Source organism: Lontra canadensis, unplaced genomic scaffold (genome assembly GCF_010015895.1).
Source record: "Lontra canadensis isolate GAN:19392208 unplaced genomic scaffold, GSC_riverotter_1.0 scaffold7, whole genome shotgun sequence".
In the NCBI taxonomy this organism is placed as follows: Eukaryota; Metazoa; Chordata; class Mammalia; order Carnivora; family Mustelidae; genus Lontra; species Lontra canadensis.
This window is the reverse complement of record NW_022631001.1, coordinates 32,164,552-32,187,395: the sequence shown is the minus strand read 5'-3', so window position 1 is coordinate 32,187,395 and position 22,844 is coordinate 32,164,552. Positions and strand designations below refer to the sequence as shown.

The following is a 22,844-nucleotide window of genomic DNA, read 5'->3' as shown; positions in this document are numbered from 1 at the left end:
TTAGTCTTGCTCTGGAACAGTGATTCTTATCTTTTTTGAGATTGCTAACCTCTTTGATAATCTGTTTTCAGCTATGGACCTCTCCTCCCAAAAATGCTTTACGCACATATAAGTAATTTTGCATTCCCTTTGAATATCTCTGGAAGAATATACAAGAAACTCAGTGATTGCTTAAAGAGAGGGCAATGGGAGGACAAGAGGGGGAAGGAAGATTTCTCTTTCTCTATATATCCTTTTTTAAAAAAAAGATTTTATTTATTTATTTGAGAGTGAGCACAAGCACGGTGGGGGTGGGGGGGCGGCAAGCAGAGGGAGAGGGAGAAGCAGACTCCCTGCTGAGCAAGGACTCTGATGTGGGACTTGATCCCATCATGACCTGACCTGAAGGCAGACACTTAACCAACTGAGCCAGCCAGGCACCCTCTATATATTCTTTTATACTGTTTTCAAGTTTTCAGCCAGGTATATATCTTACATATATATGTATATATATATTTTTTTAAGATTTTATTTATTTATTTGACATAGATCACAAGTAGGCAGAGCAGCAGGCAGAGAGAGAGGAGGAAGCAGGCTTCCCGCTGAGCAGGGATCCCGATGTGGGGCTCAATCCTAGGACCCTGAGATCATGACCTGAACCAAAGGCAGAGGCTCAACCCACTGAGCCACCCAGGCGCCCTATATGTATATATTTTAATGTGTGTTTTTTAAAGTCACAATGTCAAAAATTTTTGCACACAATTTTGGGTTCTGTGCTTCTTATCTCCTACAATTTAAAAACTCAGTAGCTTTTGGGGCCCCTGGTTGGGTGTCTGCCTTTAGCTCAGGTCATGATCCCAGGGTCCTGGGACTGAACCCCACATCCGGCTTCCTGCTCAGCGGGAAACCTGCTTCTCCCTCTCACTCGCCCACTCCCCCTGCTTGTGTTCCTGCTCTTGCTGTCTCTCTCCCTCTGCCAAATAAATGAATAAAATCTTTTAAAAGAATTAAGTAGCTTTTAATAGAATATACATTTAGTCAATTGTTATGGATTATTTTATTTGATTACAAAAGGTAGAAATGTAATTAATAGTTTCAGTAACCTATAAGTGCCACTATATTTGTATAACAAAACATGCTGATTCCTCAATGATCTGTTAAAATCTTGTTAAACTTTGGTTAGTAGGATTTTTTTTTTTTTTTTAACATTCAGTTTAAGGATTTTTTTCTTTCAGAGGTAGGCTGTAAAGGCAGTTGTGCCTAAAGGAGTTGCTTATTATAAAGGAAAGAGCTATATTATGTTTCAATTCATGTAATATCTTGCTTGATTCCTTTTAGGAATCCTGTGTGAGTGTGTAGTGATAGAGAGGCTTTGCTCTAAGGAAAAAATGGCCTATGTAGAAATGACAAAGATCTTAGAATTATTTTAGTGTAGTGTTTCTTAACCTTGGAGTTCTTATTCTGTAGACCTGGGACTATGGCCAGAATCTGTATTTCTGACAAACTTCTTAGATGATTCCAAAGGGCTCTCAGCTTTAGGAAATAGTGGTCTAGTACATGCTATTATGCTTTACTGACTACAAAAACTAATCACAAGAATTCATTCCACTGATGTTGCATCTATGTGAATGTAAGCTGCATTCATCTTTTGACAGTCTTGGAAAAGAGGAAAGTAAAAAGCCAGAGGAAATGACAAGGTCATCCCTTTGCAGTCATGATAGCTACTTCTGAGTCATGCTGGGCTTCTGGAGATTACAGGTCGGAGTTGTTTTATGTCGAAACTGGCTCTAAGTCTTAAAGCTTATGGAAAAAGTTCAAGGGTAAATATGGGGTGTTTTAAAAATGAGGTTCTACTCAAATGTAGGTGGAATGGAAAGCAGGATTGGGTTAAATAGTACTTGTTGAAGTTATGGATTAATAATTAGTAATTAGTTTCTCTAAAAAACATTTTAGGATGATTTCGATCTTTACTATTTAAACGAAACATACTATTTTTTATTAAAAAATTTAAAATTGGAAATGATATGTGGAAAAGCATGCCCTGGAAAACTTAAAGGTCATCTAGGACAACCTTCTTGCCCAGTTGCCTGCTTTAGAGAAAGCTGGTTATTTGGATCATGAAGCACAGACAAACCCCCACTTCCCCTTTAATTAAGACTCCTTGTATAATATTATAGGCAGAGAAATAACTGCTTCATGAATACTAGACCTGCAAATCTGAAAGATTTCCTCAAAAATCTTAACCCTTTGTCTCTCAGAGAAAAAAAAAAAAAAATAACCCACACCCAAGCAAAATCTATGAACTAGAAAGCCCAAACTACTTACAATGTTTAAGTGCAGGATTTAAAATAGCAAAAAGAAGTAAAGTCCATCTCTGTGATGTCAAGTGCTATTTTGGTATATAACAAAATAGTTGAATCATAAGTCCCTCAAAGTTAAAATATTAAACAGACTCTTAGCTATAAGATGTGTTGCCAGGCATCTGTATAGAATATAACCATGTAATCAAAGCATATTGTATTTCTCCACACAAAGAGAAGCAAAGCTACTGCTTCTAAAGATTAGGAAACTTTCATTAGACTGACAGAAGACAGTACAGAGGAAATGGCTTGGGGGTGGAGGAGATGTATGAAAGAGGATGAAAGGAACAGTATTCATACTATCCAAATTAGAGCCAGGATGTTTATGCTCAAATCTTGTCTTGGCTCTGTGTTGAGGGGACTGAATAATGGGAAAATGTATCTGTGAGATCCCTAAATTAGGCACTAAATATACCAAATTCCTTCTATAAATGCTTTTGATTTATAGCAGTCTCTGAACATTTCTGAATATATTGTGAGTAAAGCCCAAAGCCATAATGCTAATTACCTCTACCTCTTTTCTGTTGCTAGTATCCTTCCTAAAGGTGTTCTTTCATTCTGTTGTTTACAAGTCACATGCATCCACAGGATTGTAGCCTTATGGGGAGTGGTCTTATTTACCTTTCATTTACTCAAAGAGCATCTAAGTATCAGGCACCCATTTCATGCTGGGCGCTGTGCTAGGCACATATGGTGTAATTATTAGAAAGACAGACCTGGTCCCAGACCTCACAGAGCTTACATTTCCCTTAGCTTGGTCAAGTGATGCGGACTTTAGATGAATGCAAATTACTTAATTAGCACCATTTAAAACAGCTTTAAAAACATTTCAGATGTCCGTGTCTCTAATAAAATTTTGGCCAGTATTAACTGACTAATACTGAAATCTGTGGCGTTAGACTTAAGACAATATTTAGGTTGTATTTAGAAAAATTTTTTATTTTTTATTTTATTTTTCTTTAAAAAAAAGGAAATTATTTATTTGAGGGAGAGTGATAGAGTGCACAAGCAGGGTGAAGGGCATAGGGAGAAGCAGAATCTCCACTGAGCAGGGAGCCCAAAGTGGGGCTCCATTCCAGGACTCTGGGGTCATGACCTGAACTGAAGGCAGATGCTTAACAGGCATCCTGTATTTAGAAAACTTAAGGGATGTTACTTTGCTTTCTTAAGGTTTTTTCTTAAGAATTAAAAAAGTTCTATGCATAATTTGGAAGAGCACCCAACAAAAGGAGCGACTATTTGCATCTCGTTACTGCCCTCCTACATTGTTAGCGCTCCCACCAGTAAGAGGCAGTAAGAGGCAGCAGTTGCTAGAGGTGAAAACAGTTGACCGTCCTGGCTCTGTGTAAAGAAAACCTCCAAGCTTTTTTCACAGATGTCACTCACTAGAAAAACAGGATTCTGATAGAAATTTTAATAGTTTTGTAAGTAGGAAACTTAAGAACCTCCTTCCACAGCTTAGGGAGCTACAGGTAGAATTTGCCTGGAACATTATTAAATTCTGTGGCTTGTGTTCCCTAAGGATTCTTCTACATGAGTTCTCTTGTTGCTTGTGGTGGTCAGAACCACCCTAATTGGAGACTGAAGATTGGAGAATCCTAAGTCCATCCATGTATGTTTCCTGAAGGGTTCAATTGCTTTACTGAACTAGAGAAGAAACTCGCTGCTAGATTTTGAATTTGGAGTAAACATTGTTCTGACTTACCCTATTTTAGTTTTTCCCCTGTATTTTCCAGTTGCCTCAACAATGAAAATCTTGGGTTTTCCTAATGAAGAACCAATTCACTTTACCAAAAACTGATATATTTTTCAAACACAGACAACTGTGCCACACTGTATATAAAGCCTTCTACTAAAAAGGCCAAGTGTTATCTTTTGGCGCTACTACTTCTAAGGTAAAAAGTTAGTACTAGGGGCACCTGGGTGGCTCAGTGGGTTAAAGCCTCTGCCTTCGGCTCTGGTCATGATCCCAGAGTCCTGGGATTGAGCCCCACATTGGGCTCTCTGCTCAGCCGGGAGCCTGCTTCCCGCTCTTCTCTCTGCCTGCCTCTCTGCCTACTTGTGATCTTTGTCTGTCAAAAAAAAAAAAAAAAAGTTAGTACTAGATATACTCCAAAAAGATATTAATATCTTTTTAGAGTAAAGGAACAATAGACTTTATCAGTTTGTTTCTTGCCACTATTTCTGCTCTATCATGAACAAATACAATTATTTCCAGGATCTATCTTAAAATCCCCATCGTTTTTTATTCTTGTCCCACAGCTGAGCAAATCCCTCTTTAGGATATATGACAATTGAATTGGCTTGGGCTGTGAAACACGTCTCAGCCTTATAGCCTGTTTATGCTCATTCATGCACATTTGCTCCTTCAAATTCTAACTAGGTTTGTAAAAGTCAATTTTATGCATTACAATATCAAGGTCTATTTATAGTGATTTATGGGATGAGAAATTGGGTTACATGGCTTCCTAACATCCCACCAAGTATGTATGGCTTTGGATTTTAAGTGGTTTTCGTTATTCTTTTCCAAGTGGATTGTCACACTGAGTTAACAATGTCTTTTTGAATTCCACTAATAAATCACAGATTCTCACGACTAGTATTCCATTGCTTATTTAATGACACCCTATTCGAGTGCTGGGTTTTGCAAGCTAAATGGAGTACTTAAAATCTCTGAATGCCCTCCGAACTTTTGGTTCAGATCAGACTCATTGGAACCTTTGCGTTTTCAGAATTTCTCGGCCACTGCTGCAGTTCCAAATGTAGCTTCTTGTCATGTCTTTTTGGGTTTTGCAGGGCTCCCCCAGGCCGGGGGCTGGGAGAACGGAAAGAGCTCATCGGTTTGTTTGAAGGCAGGCAAGCTGTACAGGCAGCTTTTCCCAGACTCTCCCAACTCCGGCTTTTCATGCATACCAGCAGATCCGCTTTTTTCCTCCAGTGATTGAAACCATCTGGACTGCAGGGGGGTCACGTGTGTATGAGAAAATGACATAAAGTTTCAGACCCCCTTGTGCTTTGCTCCAGATACAGACAATTCTTGTTCGGATGGTGCCGAGGTGAGGGCCGACCAGTTGCGGGCCAACTCCTCATCCAGCCCACCACCCCCATTTTCCCAGCCCTGGTTCCTCCCCCCACCCCCTTGCCTCCCGGCTCCGTACTCTCCGCGCGGTTTTCTTGTTCTCTTCAGTGCCTCGGAGCACACCCCTCTACCGGGTTCCAGCCGCCCACCCTCTCCGTCCCGGGTGGAGGCACACCTCCTCCACGCCCCCCTCCACTCAAATCCGTGCTCCCTCCCATCTCTCTCCCTCCAGCCGGGGCACAGCCTGGGGCGCGGATGCCTGCCGGACCACCGCCCTCTCTCCCGGAGCGGCTCCTCCCCCGGGCTGCGCGGCTCCAGACAAGCCCCCATCAGTGCGAGCGCCCAGCCTGGCTGGGGAGCTCAGAGGTAAGTGCGTCCGGCCGCCGCCCCGGCTTTCACAGCCGGTCTTCCCGCGGGTCGGGAAGGGGGGGCGGTTGGAGGAAGGGAGGGTTGCCCGTGCCCTTACTCCAGGAGGGGCGCGGGTTCCGCTCCGCCGCGCCCTGCCCGCCGCTGCAGCCCTAGTCCTTTCCCCGCTATTCACCGCTCCTAGCCTCCGCCGAGTTCCAGCTCCGTAAGTATTCGCGCCGAGCGCCCACACTCGCGGGGCCTCTGTAGGAGCAGAGGAGCAGGGCGGAGGGGCAGCTTCCCGGGGTGGTGGGGACTGCCCTCCCAGCGGTTGGTCCAGGCAGGCTGTGCTTTCCGGCAGGCTAGGGCCACACGGTTGGGGGTGGGGAGCCGCGAGACCAGGGTCTGGGGAAGTACAGAGCTGCGTGCAGCGAGGAGACTGCAGGCTGTCCCGGGAGTGGGCTCGGTATGCCGCCTTGTCCCCTGGACTCACCCAAGGGGCACTGCTGTGGCTGTCGAGCCCTTACCTGGAGCTATGGCAGCTTGTATGCAGGCTCCTTGAGGGACGGACGGACACACACACACACACACACACACACACACACACGGAACTCAAACAAAGGAAAATTAACTTTGCACTCTATCACTTCAGCAAATTAAACTGCGACTCTTTGTGACTGATTAGCTTTCCATTTTTGTCCTTCTCCTTAAAAGTGCACTAAGTATTAAAGATGTATTTTTTAAGTGACTCAAGACTAATGGAATAATACACTTTAGCCGATGTTTGTTCTACCTTATCCAAGAATTTAGGAATTTAATAGAATTCAAGGGAGTGAACATTTTCAAATGTTTCTAAAGAGCTTATTTTCCTGGGACCTTTATATGAATGTTGTTTACAGTTACTTGAATATGAATAAAATAACTTCTTCACCTTCTTCACTAAGTGAGAGAATTTGCTTAATGCTGCCTTAGTCTAGTTCTTGATTTTATCCCTATGCAGGTGTTTCTGTTGTTTAGACATCAGGGTCTTGGGAATGGGAGAGAGGTCATTATTTCATCTCCCGGACAGCTTGAGTTATCTCTTACATCCACGCACTTGGACTGACCGTCCTGGGATAGGGCCGCAAGATTAAAACCCAAGTGATGTGTTATTGTGTTTTTTTTTCCCCTCTCCAGGTAGTATTTTCAGAAAGTAAATTACTTCACTGATGAGATTTTTCAGAAACAGGCATATCTAAAGTATCAGAAATGGTTTAGGTTCAGAAAGCTGATCAGAAGTAGAGTCCATATTGGTCACAGTCTGTCTCTAGTACTGAATTAAGGACTGCACAAAGGAAGAGCTCAAGAGGAGCCTGTTGAATGCAGGGAGTGAAGTAAAGGCTTCCTGGACTCTGCTGGCTTGTTTGAGCGTTCCCCTGTGACTTCGTAGGTACAAACTTCCTTTCCATTTATCTGGTAACTCTTACTTTTGGGAAATAACTCCACATGATACGGGGGAGATTTGTTCAAGTGTATATGGGGAGTGGTATTCTCTTTAAAGTATTTCTTATGGAAAACTTAGTGATTGATGATTAGTAAAAACTTTGCTATTGGGTTTGTGGACTTACTGAAGAAAGAGGAGTGATACAGAAGAGAAGAATAAAAAATTTTGATCCCAATCCCTTGGCTTAGAATATAAGAATTAGTTATAGAAGCTCAGAGGAGAAAAGGATTATGAGCCAGTGTGTTTCCTAGAAGAGAAAGGATTTCAATTAGGCGTTAAAGCAAAGTGTGGCCCTGAAACTGGTAGAGAGTTTCTAAGGGAGAGAGAAATATAGATCCTGGGGAGAATTTCCAAGAGAGAGAATAGGTCATTTGGACTGGAGCTGGCGAGAAAAGTAATACTTTCTGAGCATCTTACTCCGTGCCACATGCCGTGCTGTCTCTCATCCTCTAGTCATTTGAAGTAGGTATTGTCATTCTTGTCTTAGAGAGAGGGGATTCTTGTTTTAAAGAGAGGATTCCAGAAGATGAGTAACTTGCTCAAGATCGCACAAGCAGTGAGTGGTAGAGCCAGAGTTCTAACTCCGGGTTGTCTCCTTCTAAAGCTCGCGCTTCCACAGCTGCCTTCCGTAATGGGATGTGGGAAGTTAAGCTGAAGTGGACTGGTCAGCTTGAATACTGGCTCAGGAGCTGTAATTTTATCCTATACACACTGTCTGACTTTCAAAGATTTTTGAGAGAAGGAGTGATGGGCAAAGCAGTGTTTTTAGGATTAATGTGACACCAGGGAACAGCAGTGTGATATGCTTGTCACAGGTAAGGTGCAAGATGTAGTTCTTAATTCAGGAGGTTAAAAAAAGTGAAGGTAGCCAAGATACTTGGGTGTTTAAATTCTTGCCGCATTTACCATAGCCTCCAATAGCTTGGTTCCCTGGGTAGGAACTCATTGCACTGACCACAGGGCTGCTGAGGATCTAGAAAAGAGCTGGATCTGACCAGGCAAGCACTAGGGAATGTGAATGGAACTGGAATGTGTATGCCGAACAGCACGCCCAGCAGTTTATCCTTTATGCTCCCCACATGGGTTGCAGTGCTTTGGTGAAAGTTTTTCTTTCTTTTACGACTACCCTGGGACAGAGATCAATGTTGTCATTTGTTTAAGAGCCTTTACTAGGAGGCAAAGTTGAGCTCCCAAACCAAGGCCTCTGCCCTAAAGATCTCATTTAAGTTGAGGTGTCCTTATCCCCCCAGTATTCCCATGTTTCTTAAAAATGCTGAATTTTAAAATTTGGTACTGGCAAGATAAAAATGAATTGAGATTACCTTTCTTAATAAGATCAGTTATGAGAAAATGGACACTTATTTCCTTTTTTTTTTTTTTTTTTTGTGGAGGAACAATAGAGGACTCTGGAGAGTTACTCTGTGGGAATTTTAAAGGAATGGGACAAGGATTTAGAGATGTTCAGAGCTCTTCCTACCCCTCTGCATTTCTTACCAGTTAATTGTGTTGTTCATATACACAGCTAGGGAGCTTACAGGGCCTTTGAATACCCAAGTTTATAGCCAGACCCTTTGATTCTCTGCAGATAATGGGCTCAGGAAGGGCAGTAGTGGGTGGAGCCATTTTATTAGAATTGTCTCCACTTTGAATACAATCTAGATGTCTGGTTCTTCCATGTGCAACCTCTAGGTCTTTTTCTCTGAACTGGTCAGTGCCCTGAGGATTTGGTTTTTAGGCAAGGAATATCAGGTAGTGAGGAAGGGGGTTGTGCAAAAAAAGCAGAAAAATGAAGTTTGTCAACTACAGAATTTTTATTTTAATTAATGTTAGAGTCAGCCATAGTTTTTTGTAACATACAAAATGTAAACCCAAAATATGATCTTAGTTCTCTATAACCATTTTTACCTTAAAAAGCCTCTAACTGGAGAGCTTGCCCCATTGAATGGGGCTTTGATAGGTATAATTCTCAGCAGCAGCTCTAATGGTGTGAGGACATGACTCAGTTTGGGTTTTGGATCTCAGAAGAATGTGACCTCTCACTGTAGGGGATTTAGACTCCAAAGATGTGGGTTAAAGTTCTTCTTTGCCACTTTTATTTAGAAGTGCCTGGAGTTTGATGTCAGGGCAATCTCTTAGCTTATTTATTCTAGTTCATCTAAAGGAGGGTAATCCCCAGGTCCAGCCAGAGTTCATGCCCTGATTAGTTCTGCGGTTCCTTCTCGTAGTTTGTACCACCTGAAAGCCATTTTGTTTTATCTGTAGCCTGTGGTTATGATCAGAAAGGAAAATCAGCTAGGATTTCCTCCAGAGAATGGCAAATTTCCTTATTAGTTGACTGGTAATCTTGGGTAGGAGTTTTTGTGAGAATGCTCTTGAGGTTAGTTTTGGGAATTGGGGTCTCAAATAGTGACTTTGGCGGTGCTCTTATGTAAATGTCAGAAATGTTTTGTTTTTAAAGATTTTATTTATTTATTTGACAGATCACAAGTAGGCAGCAAGGCAGGCAGAGAGAGAGATAGGGAAGCAGGCTCTCTGCTGGGATCATGACCTGAGACGAAGGCAGAGGCTTAACCCACTGAGCCACCCAGGCGCCCCTAAATGTCAGAAATGTTTAGTTGCATTTTTGGTTCATTGCTTACTCATACAATTGATTATTAGTGTTTTTATATGTGGTAACCATTTGTTATTTTTATCATTTATTCAAGGAGTGACTTAGATTTTCTAAGGTAGCTGAATGCTTAGAAAAATACTACTGGATGTAATTTTACATCTCAGATGTAATCTCCATTTCTCCAGTGGAACCATTTGACCATTTTAACTTACTCTGCCTCCAGATATCCTTAAATCTCTCTCAAGTGATTTGCTGTCTCTCAAGAGATTTCACAATCTCTCTAGGAAACTTTTCTGAGCTTTCCAGACTGATGATGATTCAGATTATCTCCTTGTCTTTAGCCTGAGTTTTCTTTTAGCGTGGCTTATTTTCACTGTTTTCCCATCCCTCTTCAACAGACAGATAGATGTTCACAGAGTGAACAACTTGTCTTTCAAGGACTCCAGGGGCAGCCACCACATGTGCAGATTGCCCCTCTGGACTCATCCTTTCTTTCCCTTTGTCTGGCTAACCAAGCTGAGCACTCTGTATTTTTCTTTATACATTTCTCTTTTCAGACCTATGATTATACTTGTTGCTTTTTTTTTTTTTTAATTCAGGAAGTCAATATCAGATATGTTAGCAATTACAGCTTTTGGTGAAGGGAGCCTTTTGGAAATAAAATGTGCTTTTCCCCCCTATTAGCATGAATCATTGTGTAACTTCTGAAAACTCTGGAGATGATCTTCTAAAAAATATTATCAAAAGAATTTTGCGTAAGTCCTTTTAAGAGCTTAAAAAGAATCCAGCCTTTGTAAGACTACACTAAAAGTAACAGACTAGCCGATTCAGGGCCTTTCTAGAAGTATAAGAATCATTTGTTTATACCAGAATTTAGGATCCCCAAGCAAATATGATAGAACGAATCTACTAACCCTTTTAATAGCATAAGAAATAAGAACCTTTTTAGTGGACCCTTGTGATAAAGGGCCATAGTGATTAGAATATGCTGAGAAACCTGATTGTCAGTGTTCTGGAAACTAACTTTGAGTGGGCATGTATAAAGGTTGGTGGCTTTTAGTCTTCCTTTGGTGTGAAGTAGGGATCTTGGATGTTAATTAAACTAAGGACAAGTTTGAATCTAGATATTTGTGGATTTCCCCTCCTTCTCCCTAAAGGCTAATTGGAGTGGAGCAGAAAGTGCCTCTCATCAGGGAGTCCTTGTCTTGGAATGTTTTGTCAGACACTCGTCTGTGTTACTCTCATTCATACACTCTTTCTTGTGTTCATCATTTGTTGAATATCCACTGTGGAAAAAGTACTGGGCTAGTGCTTTCAAGTGTCTGTTTGTTCTCTCATAACTTTTTTTTTCAGTGAACATGCTTCATATTAGGTGTTTGAAGAATCAGCGAGTGGGTCAAGTTAAGAAATTAGATGGGGAATTGATTTTGGATGTGGGTGTTGGATAACTCCTGATTAGAATGCTGCCATTGAGAAGTGGCCATTTGTACATCACTCTGCCCTCTGGTCTAGGTGACAAGGAGGCTGACCATGTGGGATATATTTTTTAGTGAGTAAACAGGGCCTAGTTATTTATTTTTGCTATCAGTTGTGTTAAATTACATTTTCTGTTGCCAGGAACTCCGCTTAGCGTAATATCCCCTGCATTCAGAAGTACCGCGTATTTAGTAAGGACTAGGTGCAGAGGTGTTTCCTGAAGGTCTGGTTTGGCCAAGGATGGATTCTAGGTGCTTAGACCCAATGGGTTTCTACACAAACTGGAGTGATTCTAACCCTGGAACCTAAGGGGGATGGAAGTTCTCTTCAAATGTTGTACTGGTATGGGAGGGATGACAAAGCTTTTGTTTCTCAGTGGACCCCAGAATCTGTACATGGAGACCCAGAGTTGAAGAAAACCCAGCTTACAAATAAATATTTAGTACTATATAGGGTTAGGGCGAACATGGAAAAATGGGATTTAAGATCAACGGGTTCATTTGTGTCCTTAATGTCAAATTAATCAGAAATATCAGTTGTGAGGGTTTTGTTTTGCTCTTTTTTTCTTTTCCATGTATGTGTTTTGACAGGTCTTGAAATTGACATTATCTTAAATTGGAATAGTATTAGGAATAAAATATTTATACAGAAAGTGATAATAGAGTTATGGGAGATGGGCAAAGGCCACTTTGTATCTTACTTCAGACCATTCAAAAAATCCCCATGAGTACCTCAGTGGTCAGAATTAGTTTGAAATCGTTTTGCTGAGAGGCATGGGTAAAATAACATTTATTAGCTTTGGTTTATTCCTGGTTTAGATATGAGCGAGAAAGCTACTTTGAGAGCAGTATCATGTGCCCAGCCCTGCCCACATTCAAGCTGCCTACTTAGTTCCCATGTATTTGTCACTGTTACTGGCCCCTGGAGGGCCAGGGTAGATCTCAGGATATGAGGCTCAGATTTGATTGAAGTCACATCAAAAGATGTCTGGCTGGCTCAGGCAGTAGAGCATTAGACTCTTAATCTCAGGGCTGTGAGTTTGAGCCCCACGTTGGGTGTAGAGATTGCTTCAAAGTAAAATATTTTTTAAAAAGTGGGGGTTGGACCTGGTAGGTCATCAGGGCCTTGGGTGTGGGGAGATAGGTGGATTGGGCAGGGAAGAAAAACTGAAGGGCATGTAGTACGGTGGAAATTGAGTAAAGAAATAAAAAAGTTAGAATTCTTTTTCCCCCCTCATTGACTTAGACCTTTGTTCAGTTAGAAATGTTTATCACTTGAGGTCATTTTTATGAACACTCACTGTAACTAGTTGAAGGCGCTGTGATTCCTGTGTATTGATGGGAAGAACCCTCCTAGATGATTCTCCGGATATGTATTTGGATTATTTCCGTTTTCTTTCCCTCTTTTTCTCCTAAGTTGTGATGCTATTTGTTTGTTTGTTTGTTTTAAGGAATATTCTGGCTTTAGTATAGTAACTTTTAGGGCCTTGGGGACTGGGGGCAGGGGTGCTGAGTGTGACATGTTGTCAGGAATGAGAGGCTTTTACACTCAGACAAATTTCCAGGATATAAAAGTTTATATACAAAGTTAGAAGGGAGAATGTCATGGCAGGTGGTGTAACTGCTTTGGCCATTGTGATGGTCTCTGTTAAGATGGGGCTGATGGTTGGATGATGCAATGGTATTGAGAATATTTTATAATCCACATTACTCCTTGAAGAAGACTTTTTTCTTTAAGGAAAAGCATAGTGCATTATGTTGATTTTTGTTTTGAAATTTGTATGACATATCCATAAGTGAGCATATAGAGAAACGAGCTCTTTTGAGATCACACAGCTCAAAAGAGGAAGAGCCAGGATGTGGTGAATCTAGGCAGAGACTGAATGCCAAGCACTTAACTTGTTCTGTATAGCCTCTAACTGGTCTTGACTCCTCTACTCCCTTCCCAGTCTCTTCTCCATATAGCAACCAAAGTATTATGTCTGTCCCTAATTTCAGCCCTCCTATGGAATCCCACACATCACACTTAGAGTCCAGTTGCCAAGTTCTTAAGTGCTCTAACCTGTAGTCCTTCCACCTGCTGTCCACCGTCCTCCCCATCTCTTCTGTCACAGAGCCTTTGCCCTGTACCTGGGGTACTCATCTTGAATACTGCTAGTTTTTACCCTCCTTCATTTGGGTATCAGCTCAAATGCATCTCCTTGACAAGGCTTTCCCTGACCATCCTATGTAAACCACTCTTAGTGAATCTTTAATCCTTCCTTTGTTTTTCTTCCTAAAATTATATTACGTATTTGTGTGTTTTTCCTGTTTGCTTTCACAAATAAATAAACTCCTTGAAATGAGGGAGTTGGTTTATCTGTTTACTGGTATCTTTACTTTTTAGAACAGTACATGGAAAGTTTTCTTTAAATATTTAAGTGAGTAAGTGGTGTCATTTGCATTTGACGTTCATGTTTAACATGACTTCACTTGGATAAAAATAGCAGAGAAGAAAGGGATATACAGGTGATACATTCAGGTCTGGGTCTTGGTTTTATATTTGTTACCAAGGCTTTGCCATAATATGTGGCAGAGAAATGCTCAGAAAATCTGACTTGAGGTAGCTCAGTTGGTTAAGCGTCTGCCTTCGGCTTGTGTCATGATCTCAGGGTCCTGGGATTGAGCCCTACAGGGAGCGTGCTTCTTCCACTCTCTGCCCATTCTCTCTCTTCCTCTTTCTCAAATAAATAAAATCTTAAAAAAAAAGAGAGAGAAAATCTGAGTTGAACAAATCCACTGTTTGATTTATTTTGGGTTTCTGACAGGAGTTCAAAGAAGGGAGAGAATAGGGTGCCTGGGTGGCTCAGTGGGTTAAGCCTCTGCCTTTGGCTCAGGCTTTGATCTCAGGTTCCTGGGATTGAGTCCCACATCGGGCTCTCTGCTCAGTGGGGAGCCTGTTTCCCCCCACTCTCTGCCTTCCTCTCTGCCTACTTGTGATCTCTCTCTGTCAAATAAATAAATAAAATCTTAAAAAATTTAAAAAAAAAGAAGGGAGAGAATAGTATGGACTGGAGTGCTTAGAGAAAATTTGTGGAGGCCTTGAAGGAGGATTGAATTTGTTTGGGTGTATAGGAATTGTAGAGATGGGGTTGTTGTTGTCATTTATTTTTTTAAAGATTTACAAGTAATTGGGAGAAGAGACAGAGGGGGAGAATCTTCAAGATGATTCTTTGCTGAGTGCAGAGCCTGATCCCAGGACCCCGAGATTGTGACCTGACCGAAATCGAGAGTTGGCTGCTCAACTGAGAAAGCCATCCAGGTGCCCCGTTGTTGTTTTTTAAGCTGGAAAGACTATTAGGATGATCTAGTTCAGCTTCTTGGTTATAGATGGGGAAACTGAACCCAGAGAAACAGAGGACTTGTCCTTTGTTCAGATATGGTGAGCCATATCTGAAATTTAGGTATTTTGATTCCTATGTCAGTTCTCTTTCCTCTGTACAGTGCTGCGTTCAGAATCAAGGAGGAGCTTTGGGGGTAGGAAAGTGATTAGGAATATTGAGAGCAAAGGCCCAGAAAAAATGTTGGCTGTGTGGGATGGAAATTAGGTCATCTTAATTGAAGCAGCAACTTTATGAAAGAGCTCCATGGGAGATATAGTAGGCTGTAGAAGCTGGATAAGACCAGATCCTGGAGGATTTTTTCTTTCTTTCTTTTTCTTTTTTTTTTTTGTTTTGTTTTACATAATCTCTATTCTCAATGTTGGGCCTGAAGTCACAACCTGGAGATCAAATGTTGTATGCTCTACCAACTGAGCCAGACAGGAGCCCCATATCCTGGAGGATCTTGAATATTATTGGATACTTTAAATTTAGAATTACAGGGAGGCATGTGAAAATACTGTAAATATTAGTCTGTATTTTCTCTCCAATAAAGGTGACCAATAATGTAGTACAGAAAACGGATTAGAATTGAAGAATAACTTTGGAGTCTTGGAGGAGTTAGAAGGCCCTTATAACAATCGAAGTATTAGTGTAGTTTGCGGCCTAGTAACATTTCAGTTTGTTTTGTTCTTGTTGTTGGAAATTGTGTGTTTTTTGAAGACGATATATACATTTCTGACAAAAGATGTATGTACCCAGATTTCTAGGGGAGTTTGGGAGTAAGAACCCTGAAGAACCAGTTTTTTACTTTATTTAATTTCATATACGTTATAAATGAAATTTCTGTATCTAAATGGTAATCCATCTTAAGAAATCCAGGTCAGGGAGGCGCCTGGGTGGCTCAGTGGGTTAAGCCTCTGCCTTCAGCTCAGGTCATGATCTCAGGGTCCTGGGATTGAGCCCCGTATCAGGCTCTCTGCTCAGCAGGGAGCCTGCTTCCCCTTCTCTCTCTGCCTGCCTCTGTGCCTACTTGTGATCTCTCTCTCTCTCTGTTAAATAAATAAATAAAATCTTTAAAAGAAAAAAAAGAAAAGAAAAGAAAATCCAGGTCAGGAAAGTAGGGGTAGAAGATAACGCTATACAAGGTGTGAAGCTTGTGGCAGGGGGTATGGGGAAGGGCAGAAGTTGCAGATGGACAATGAATGGGAGCAGCTTCCAAAAGAGAGCCTGGGCTTCTCTGTTAGAGCTGCTTCATCATGGCTAGAGAGTCAGGAATCCAGGGACCTCAGCCTGGTACTGGATTAAAAAAAAAAATTTTTTTTTTCTTATTTATTTATTAGAGAGAGAGAGAGAGAGCATGAGAGGAGAGAGGTCATTGGAAGAAACAGACTCCATGCTGGGCAGGGAGCCCCATGTGGGATTCTATCTCAGGATTCTAGGATCATGACCCGAGTTGAAGGCACTCGCCTAACCAACTGAGCCACCCAGGAGCCCCCAAAAATTGTGGGCTCACAATTCTTTGGTTGGACGGGTTGTGTTGAAACCCTGGCCCATTCATGTAGTCCACATAAGTTTTTTTTTTTTAAACATTTATTTATTTGGCGGGGGAGGGCAGAGAGAGAGAGAGAAAGCATCCTAAGCACACTAGGCACTGAGCTCAAGAGCCCAATGTGGGGCTTGATCCACGAGATCATGACCTGAGGTGAAACCAAATGCTGGTCGTTCAACCAACTGCGCCACAAGGTGCCCCATGTAGTCCACATAAGTTTTCAACTGGAGCTGATGAGACTAGATTGATACAACCCTTACCAGGCCAGTATATTGGCACAGGGTATGATACTTTAAAAGTTTTTTCCATCCTCAGGAATCTTTTTCCAACTACAAGGAAAAACTGTAAAAGTCCGTGTGTAAGTGAGAACACAGACTTTGAAATAATATCTCAAATTTGGATCTGAGAGTTTGGGATGCAGAAAAATCCTGGAGCATTAACATCCAACAAATACTTATTGAGCAGCACCTGTTAAACACCTCATACTGTGCTCAGTATTAGAGTTTGAATCTTTTGATCGTATTGCATCAAGTGTTATTGTTAGGATATTAACATTTGGTTCTATTTCATGCTAAGTTCTTTTAGCTCCCAAAGTTATGTAGCTCAGTCCCTAAACCCTCAGCTCAGACTGTTCACTTATGCTTGCATTCATTTGTTGAATCCGTTAATTGCTGTGCAATATGTAAGAGGCGATATGCTGAATGCTGAGGCAGTTTTGAAGATGAACAAGGGTGGGTGAGGGTCCTCAACCGGTCCACTGGGATTTACCAGGTAGACCTGGCAGCTGTGCAGTTTCCTGGGATTCGTAGCCATGAGAGGAGTGTTTCAGCAGTGGTGCATCCCTCTTCACTTATTTTGCCCACACTGGGTTCTTCCTGTCCATCTTGCCCCTGTTCTCTAACCCTATCTTTAAATTTATGAGAAATGAAAATTAGCTTCTTTGCCCTTAAATTTGGGAAGTTCCATTAAGGGTAGAACTTCTCTGATGAAACCTTTATTAAAGTCTGAAATCTTTCCGGTTTCAAGTTTGAATCTCTTCTATCTGTGTAATCCCACAGAAGAGGCTTCTCCATTAGAACTTTCCTCCTTCCTCTTGAAAGTCACTTTGCCTACGGAGTAGACAAAGTATGAGTATGCAGACAGAGTATGCAGTATTCGGTATTTTTTTTTAAAGATTTTATTTATTTATTTGACAGAGATCACACGTAGGCAGAGAGGCAGGCAGAGAGAGAGAGGGAAGCAAGCTCCCCACCAAGCAGAGAGACCGATGCGGGGCTCCATCCCAGGACCCTGGGATCATGACTGTAGCCGAAGGCAGAGGCTTTAACTCACTGAGCCACCCAGGCGCCCCATAGTATTCAATATTTCTCAGGCTCTTCACTTCTGCCTGCTTTGTTGGCTCTCTATGGGGATGCCAGGAGGTGCATGTTGTTTTGTTCACTTAGAGGGATTGGCAAAAATGAGAGGGAGGTAATGGTGCTAAATCTCCTCATCCTATGGAAAGACAGCTGCTCAACAAAGGAGAGGCGAAAGAAGGTGGATACAGAAGAGTGTTACATTGAGCCTGTGCATTGCCAATTGGAGTGAGGTTGTGTTCCCCTCCTTTGCTTGGCATCTGGAGCCAGCTTGTCCACTGTCTGAGATTTATTCTAGTTATTTGTGTCTGTGAGCTCTTTTAATAGAAAATTACAAAATATAAAATAATCTTTCTCTCCAACTCCAAGTTGATTTTTCTAAAAATGTAGTATGTTCATAGTACCTTTTTTAAAAAAAAAGATTCACTTTCCTGTCACCTAGAGATCACCACTGTTAATATCTTAGTGCACCCTCTTCTCTCTTTTTCTCTAGAAATTTTTCTCTAGAAAAATATGTACATGTTTGTATCTGTTTTTTGAATAAAGCAAGATCATACATACTGTTTTTCATTCTATCTCATTTTCAATTTTCTCCACTTTCCCTGGTCAGGATATTTTTATTTTAACTGATGCCCAGACTATATTTCAGATTTCCCATATTGACCCTTAAGTATCTTCAACATTTTTTCCATACCAACATCGAACCTATAACCACACACTCTATCTGGCTGTTATGTCCCTTAAACTTCTTTTAATCTAACCTAGGCTCTTTAGTATGATACTATTTTGTTGAAGAATTATCCTTAATAGGTTCCTTCAGTTGAATGCTGACTCTGTTACCTGTGTATTGCTAAGGGGTTTGTAAATATTATCTCAATTAACCCTTGCAACAGCACTGAGAAGCATGTTTTATTATTCTTGATTTTTGTATACTCTCTTCCTGTGAGATCTTAGCTATCTCCAGGGCTTCAACTATTTCCTTTATGGCAGGGGTACATCACTTGTATCTCAGTGGTTACCCTGAGAGCATGAGTTCTCTCTCTCCCTCTCTTTCTTTCTTTGTTTCTTCTCTCTTTCTTTCCTTCTTTCTTTTGAGAAAGCACAAGCAGGTAGAGTGGCAGGCAGAGGCAGAGAGAGAAGCAGGGTCTCCGCTGAGCAAGGAGCCCGAAGCGGGACTTGATCCTAGGACCCTGGGATCATGATCCAGGGATCATGGACCCTGGGATCATGATCCAGGCTGAAGGCAGCTGCTTAACTCTTAAGCCACCCAGGCATCCCAAGAGCATGAGTTCTTGACCAAGATGGCCTGGGTTCAAATGCTTTTTCTACCCTTTCTCATATGTGATCCTGGACAAGTCCCTTAACCTCTCTGTGCTTCAGTTTCTTCATCTGTGAAAGGGCTAGTAATAGTGCCTACCTCCTAAGGTCTTTGTGAGGATAAATAAATTAATGCATATAAAATGCTTAGATGACCTGGCAGGTAGGTAGTGTGTATCATCATTGCTGCTGGATGACCCACAGGCATCTCAAATTTTCCCTGTTCAGTACTTACCTCTGTAAAGCTGCTCGTTTTTCTCCTGTATTCATGAGCTCCTTTAAGGGTATCAGAGTCGTCCCTGATTTCTTCTTTTTCCTCGGTAATCATACTCAAAGTCTTGTCAATTCCATTTCCCAAAAGCCCTTCTCACTGTCTTGCCTCCAACGCAGTTAGAAATTTGACCATTTTTTTTCCTGGAATGCATCCTCAGTGTCTCAAAAGGCCTGCCCCTGGATGTTCTTGTCAGTCTCCCAGCCTCTTTCCCAGAGTGATCATTCTAAAACAGTTTAATTTTATAGTTCCTTGCTAAAAACTCTTTCCTTTTTTTTATGAGGAATAACAAAGTGCACAAATATTAAGTGTATAGCTTACTGGATTTCAACGTTTGTATTCATGCATGTAACCCCCACTCAAATCAAGATATAGAACATTTCCAGCACTCCAGATGGTTGCTTTATGTCTCTCCCAAGATAGTATCCGCATTCCTGCCCTTAACCACTCTTCTATTACCATTTGTCATTGCCTTTCTTCCTTTTTTTTTCAGATCTTTACAGCTACTTAAAATAGAATTCTTTTTTCCAGGGGCGCCTGGGTGGCTCAGTGGGTTAAGCCGCTGCCTTCGGCTCAGGTCATGATCTCAGGGTCCTGGGATCGAGTCCCGCGTCGGGCTCTCTGCTCAGCAGGGAGCCTGCTTCCCCCCCGCCCTTCCTCTCTCTCTGCCTGCCTCTCTGCCTACTTGTGATCTCTCTCTGTCAAATAAATAAATAAAAAAAAATCTTTAAAAAAAAAAAAAAAAGAATTCTTTTTTCCAGTTTTATTAAGAAATAATTGCTGTACATCACTGTATAAGATTAAGGTGTACAACATGATGTTTTGATTTACATATATTGTGAATTGATTACCACAATCAGTTCAGCTAACATCCATAGTCTCGTATACACACAGTATAAAAAAAAAAGGCAAAAAGAGAGACACATTTTATCTCTTCGTGATGAGAACTCTTAGGATGTCCTCTCTTGGCAGTTTTCCTATATGTCATACAGCAGTGTTAGCCACGGTCATCTTGTCATACATTATGTCCCTTATTTATCCTACCTTCTAGAAGTTTGTACCTACCCCTGACCACTCTTGTTATCTCCGTTTATTTTGCCTTTTCTTGAGCTTTGTGTATATGAATCATAAAAGCTCTTTATTGAATTTTCTTTGACAGGGTAATCCCAAACTCATTTAATGTGACATTCAGAAATGTCTGTCATCTGGCTTTTTACTTCAAATCCTTCACACTCAGCCACCCTTCTTGCCATGCCAAAATTGTGTCGTTTGCTAACACAATAGGCTCTTTTCCCCTTTCTTTTCTTTTCTTTTCTTTTTTTTTTGGTACTTGATACTCTGCTTCATTCCCTAGCAAATTCATCCTCCAAAACTCAGCTCTAGGCTGGATCAAGCCCTTCTCTCTACTCTGGGAGCATGATTATTATTGTATTATTGTTAGTTATTTATTTACATGTCTTTCGTCTCTACTCATCATTTTCAAGAACTCAGGGATGGGACATTCCCCCACTCCCTAATTTTACACAAGTCATTCATATTCTCTCTAGGAAAATGAGAAAACAGAAACAAACAAACAAAAATAACCCCAAATCCCACTATATAGAGATGATATATCTATATATATAGATATATTATGATGTATCTATCTATATATCTATATGTCTATATACCAGAATATATACACAAACACTGTAAAACGTAAATAAACATACATCCACAAAATACAAAATATTTATTTAATCTATTAAATTACATTTGGTTCCCCCCACCCTTTTGTTATAAAAACCCTTTGTATTCTAACACAGTTCTCTTCCCTGATTATTTTTGGAGGATACATTTATAGAAATAAAATGGGTAGATGAAAGAAATGAACATTTTTAAGGGCTTTTGTTATACTTAGCTAAATCAGTCTCCAAAATTTCTTTAACCTGTGTGTACTTCTGCTAGGGTGAGAGTGCCCCTTTCCAGCTGTCCCTACCAAACTAAAAAGAAAGAAAATAGTATTTGCAAATCTGATAAGTTTAAAATGGTTTTGCATTGTTGCTATAATTTGCATTTCTTTGATTGTTACCAAGGTTGAATATTTTCTCATAAGCTTGATGCCATTTATATTTATATTGTATAATCTATATTTCTTTTGTGATTTACATGTTTCATGTATTTTTATTGATTTTATCCATGTTTTTAATATGAAGGGTATTAACTCATCATATATACTATGTACATTTCCCTGACTTTATCATTTATCTTCTAACTTTATCGTTTTCCACATACAAACATTTTAATTATTTAATGTAGTAAAATTTATTAGTCTTTTAAGTAATTTTCTCTACCTGTGGTGTCATTCTTAAAAAGGTCTTTCCTCAGCAAGATCAGATAAATATCCATTCTATATTCATGTAACTCTTTTATGATGTTATTTTTTGCATTTAAATCTTTACTCATTCTGGAACTTACTCTGTTATGAAATAATAATACTAATAATAGCTAATCTTTTGAGTGCATATTATATTCCAGGCATATGTTTCATTTGTACTGACTCATTTAATACTTTTAACAAACTTATGATGTAGGTATGGTTGCTCAGCTAGTAAAAATGGCAGAAATGGGATTCAGGTTCAGGTTTGAGCCCTAGAGCCCATGCTAACTTAGTTTTTTCCCACTGTCCTAATGTCATTTGTTAAGAAATCCATTCTTTCGGGGCGCCTGGGTGTGGCTCAGTGGGTTAAAGCCTCTGCCTTTGGCTCAGGTCATGATCCAAGGTCCTGGGATCAAGCCCCGCATCAGGCTCTCTACTCAGCAGGGAGCCTGCCTCCACCTCTCTCTCTGCCTGCCTCTTTGCCTACTTGTGATCTCTGTCTGTCAAATAAATAAATAAAATCTTAAAAAAAAAAAAAAGAAATCCATTCTTTCCCTGCCACTTTGAAATTGCCAATTTTAATCATATGCTATATATACACACACTTAGGTGTGTTACTATACTTTTGTTCCCCTGAGCTGTCTGTTCTGGTGATAATGCCACACTGTTTTAATTTGTGTAGCTGAAAGATGGTGTTCTCTTCCCCTTCGCCTCCCCAGTGCCTAGCAGTGACTGTTGCCTTGTAGATATTTAATGAATATTTGCAGAATGATGTAACTCTTGGAGGTTCATGGATAGAATTCAGAGGGTCTGCAGCTTGGTTAGGAAAAAATTACATCATCATTTTCATTGATACCAGACTGAAATTTAATATTTCTTTCAATTATGAATATAGGCAATAAAGCACAGTAGTAATAGCACTACCTGTGACTTTGTCATGGGTATTTGCCAGGGTTAACCTTAGGTTAAAAACTCTTGGTTTAATGTGTTTCTTTCTTGAGGCTATTTTATCTTTATGTCTAATACCTAGACAGTACCTGATACTTGGTAGATGCCCAATAAATATGCTAATTTGAAAAACTTTTTGTTTAGATTTACCCATTTATTTTATTTTATTTTATTATTATTTTAATATTGTACTTAAAAAATATTTATTTATTTTTATTTTTTTATTAATTTATTTGACTGAGAGAGAGAGATCACAAGCAGGCAGAGAGGCAGGCAGAGAGAGGGGGAAGCAGGCTCCCTGCTAAGCAGGGAGCCCGATGTGGGGCTCGATCCCAGGACCCTGAGATCATG

General features: G+C 40.6%; 1 protein-coding gene across 3 annotated transcripts in view; it reads left to right on the top strand.

Moving 5' to 3' along the window:
- The first annotated feature begins 5,334 nt into the window (after positions 1 to 5,334).
- DENND2B (DENN domain containing 2B) overlaps positions 5,335 to 22,844 on the top strand; it is a 148,368-nt gene continuing 130,858 nt past the window's right edge. The window contains exons 1-2 of one of the 3 annotated variants that reach the window (XM_032853414.1): positions 5,335 to 5,395; positions 5,651 to 5,784. The gene's annotated coding sequence lies outside the window, so the exon portion shown is untranslated. Of the gene's footprint in view, positions 5,396 to 5,557; positions 5,785 to 5,937; positions 5,990 to 22,844 lie in introns of those variants that run through there. The other 2 variants (XM_032853415.1, XM_032853416.1) reach the window with 2 other exon arrangements.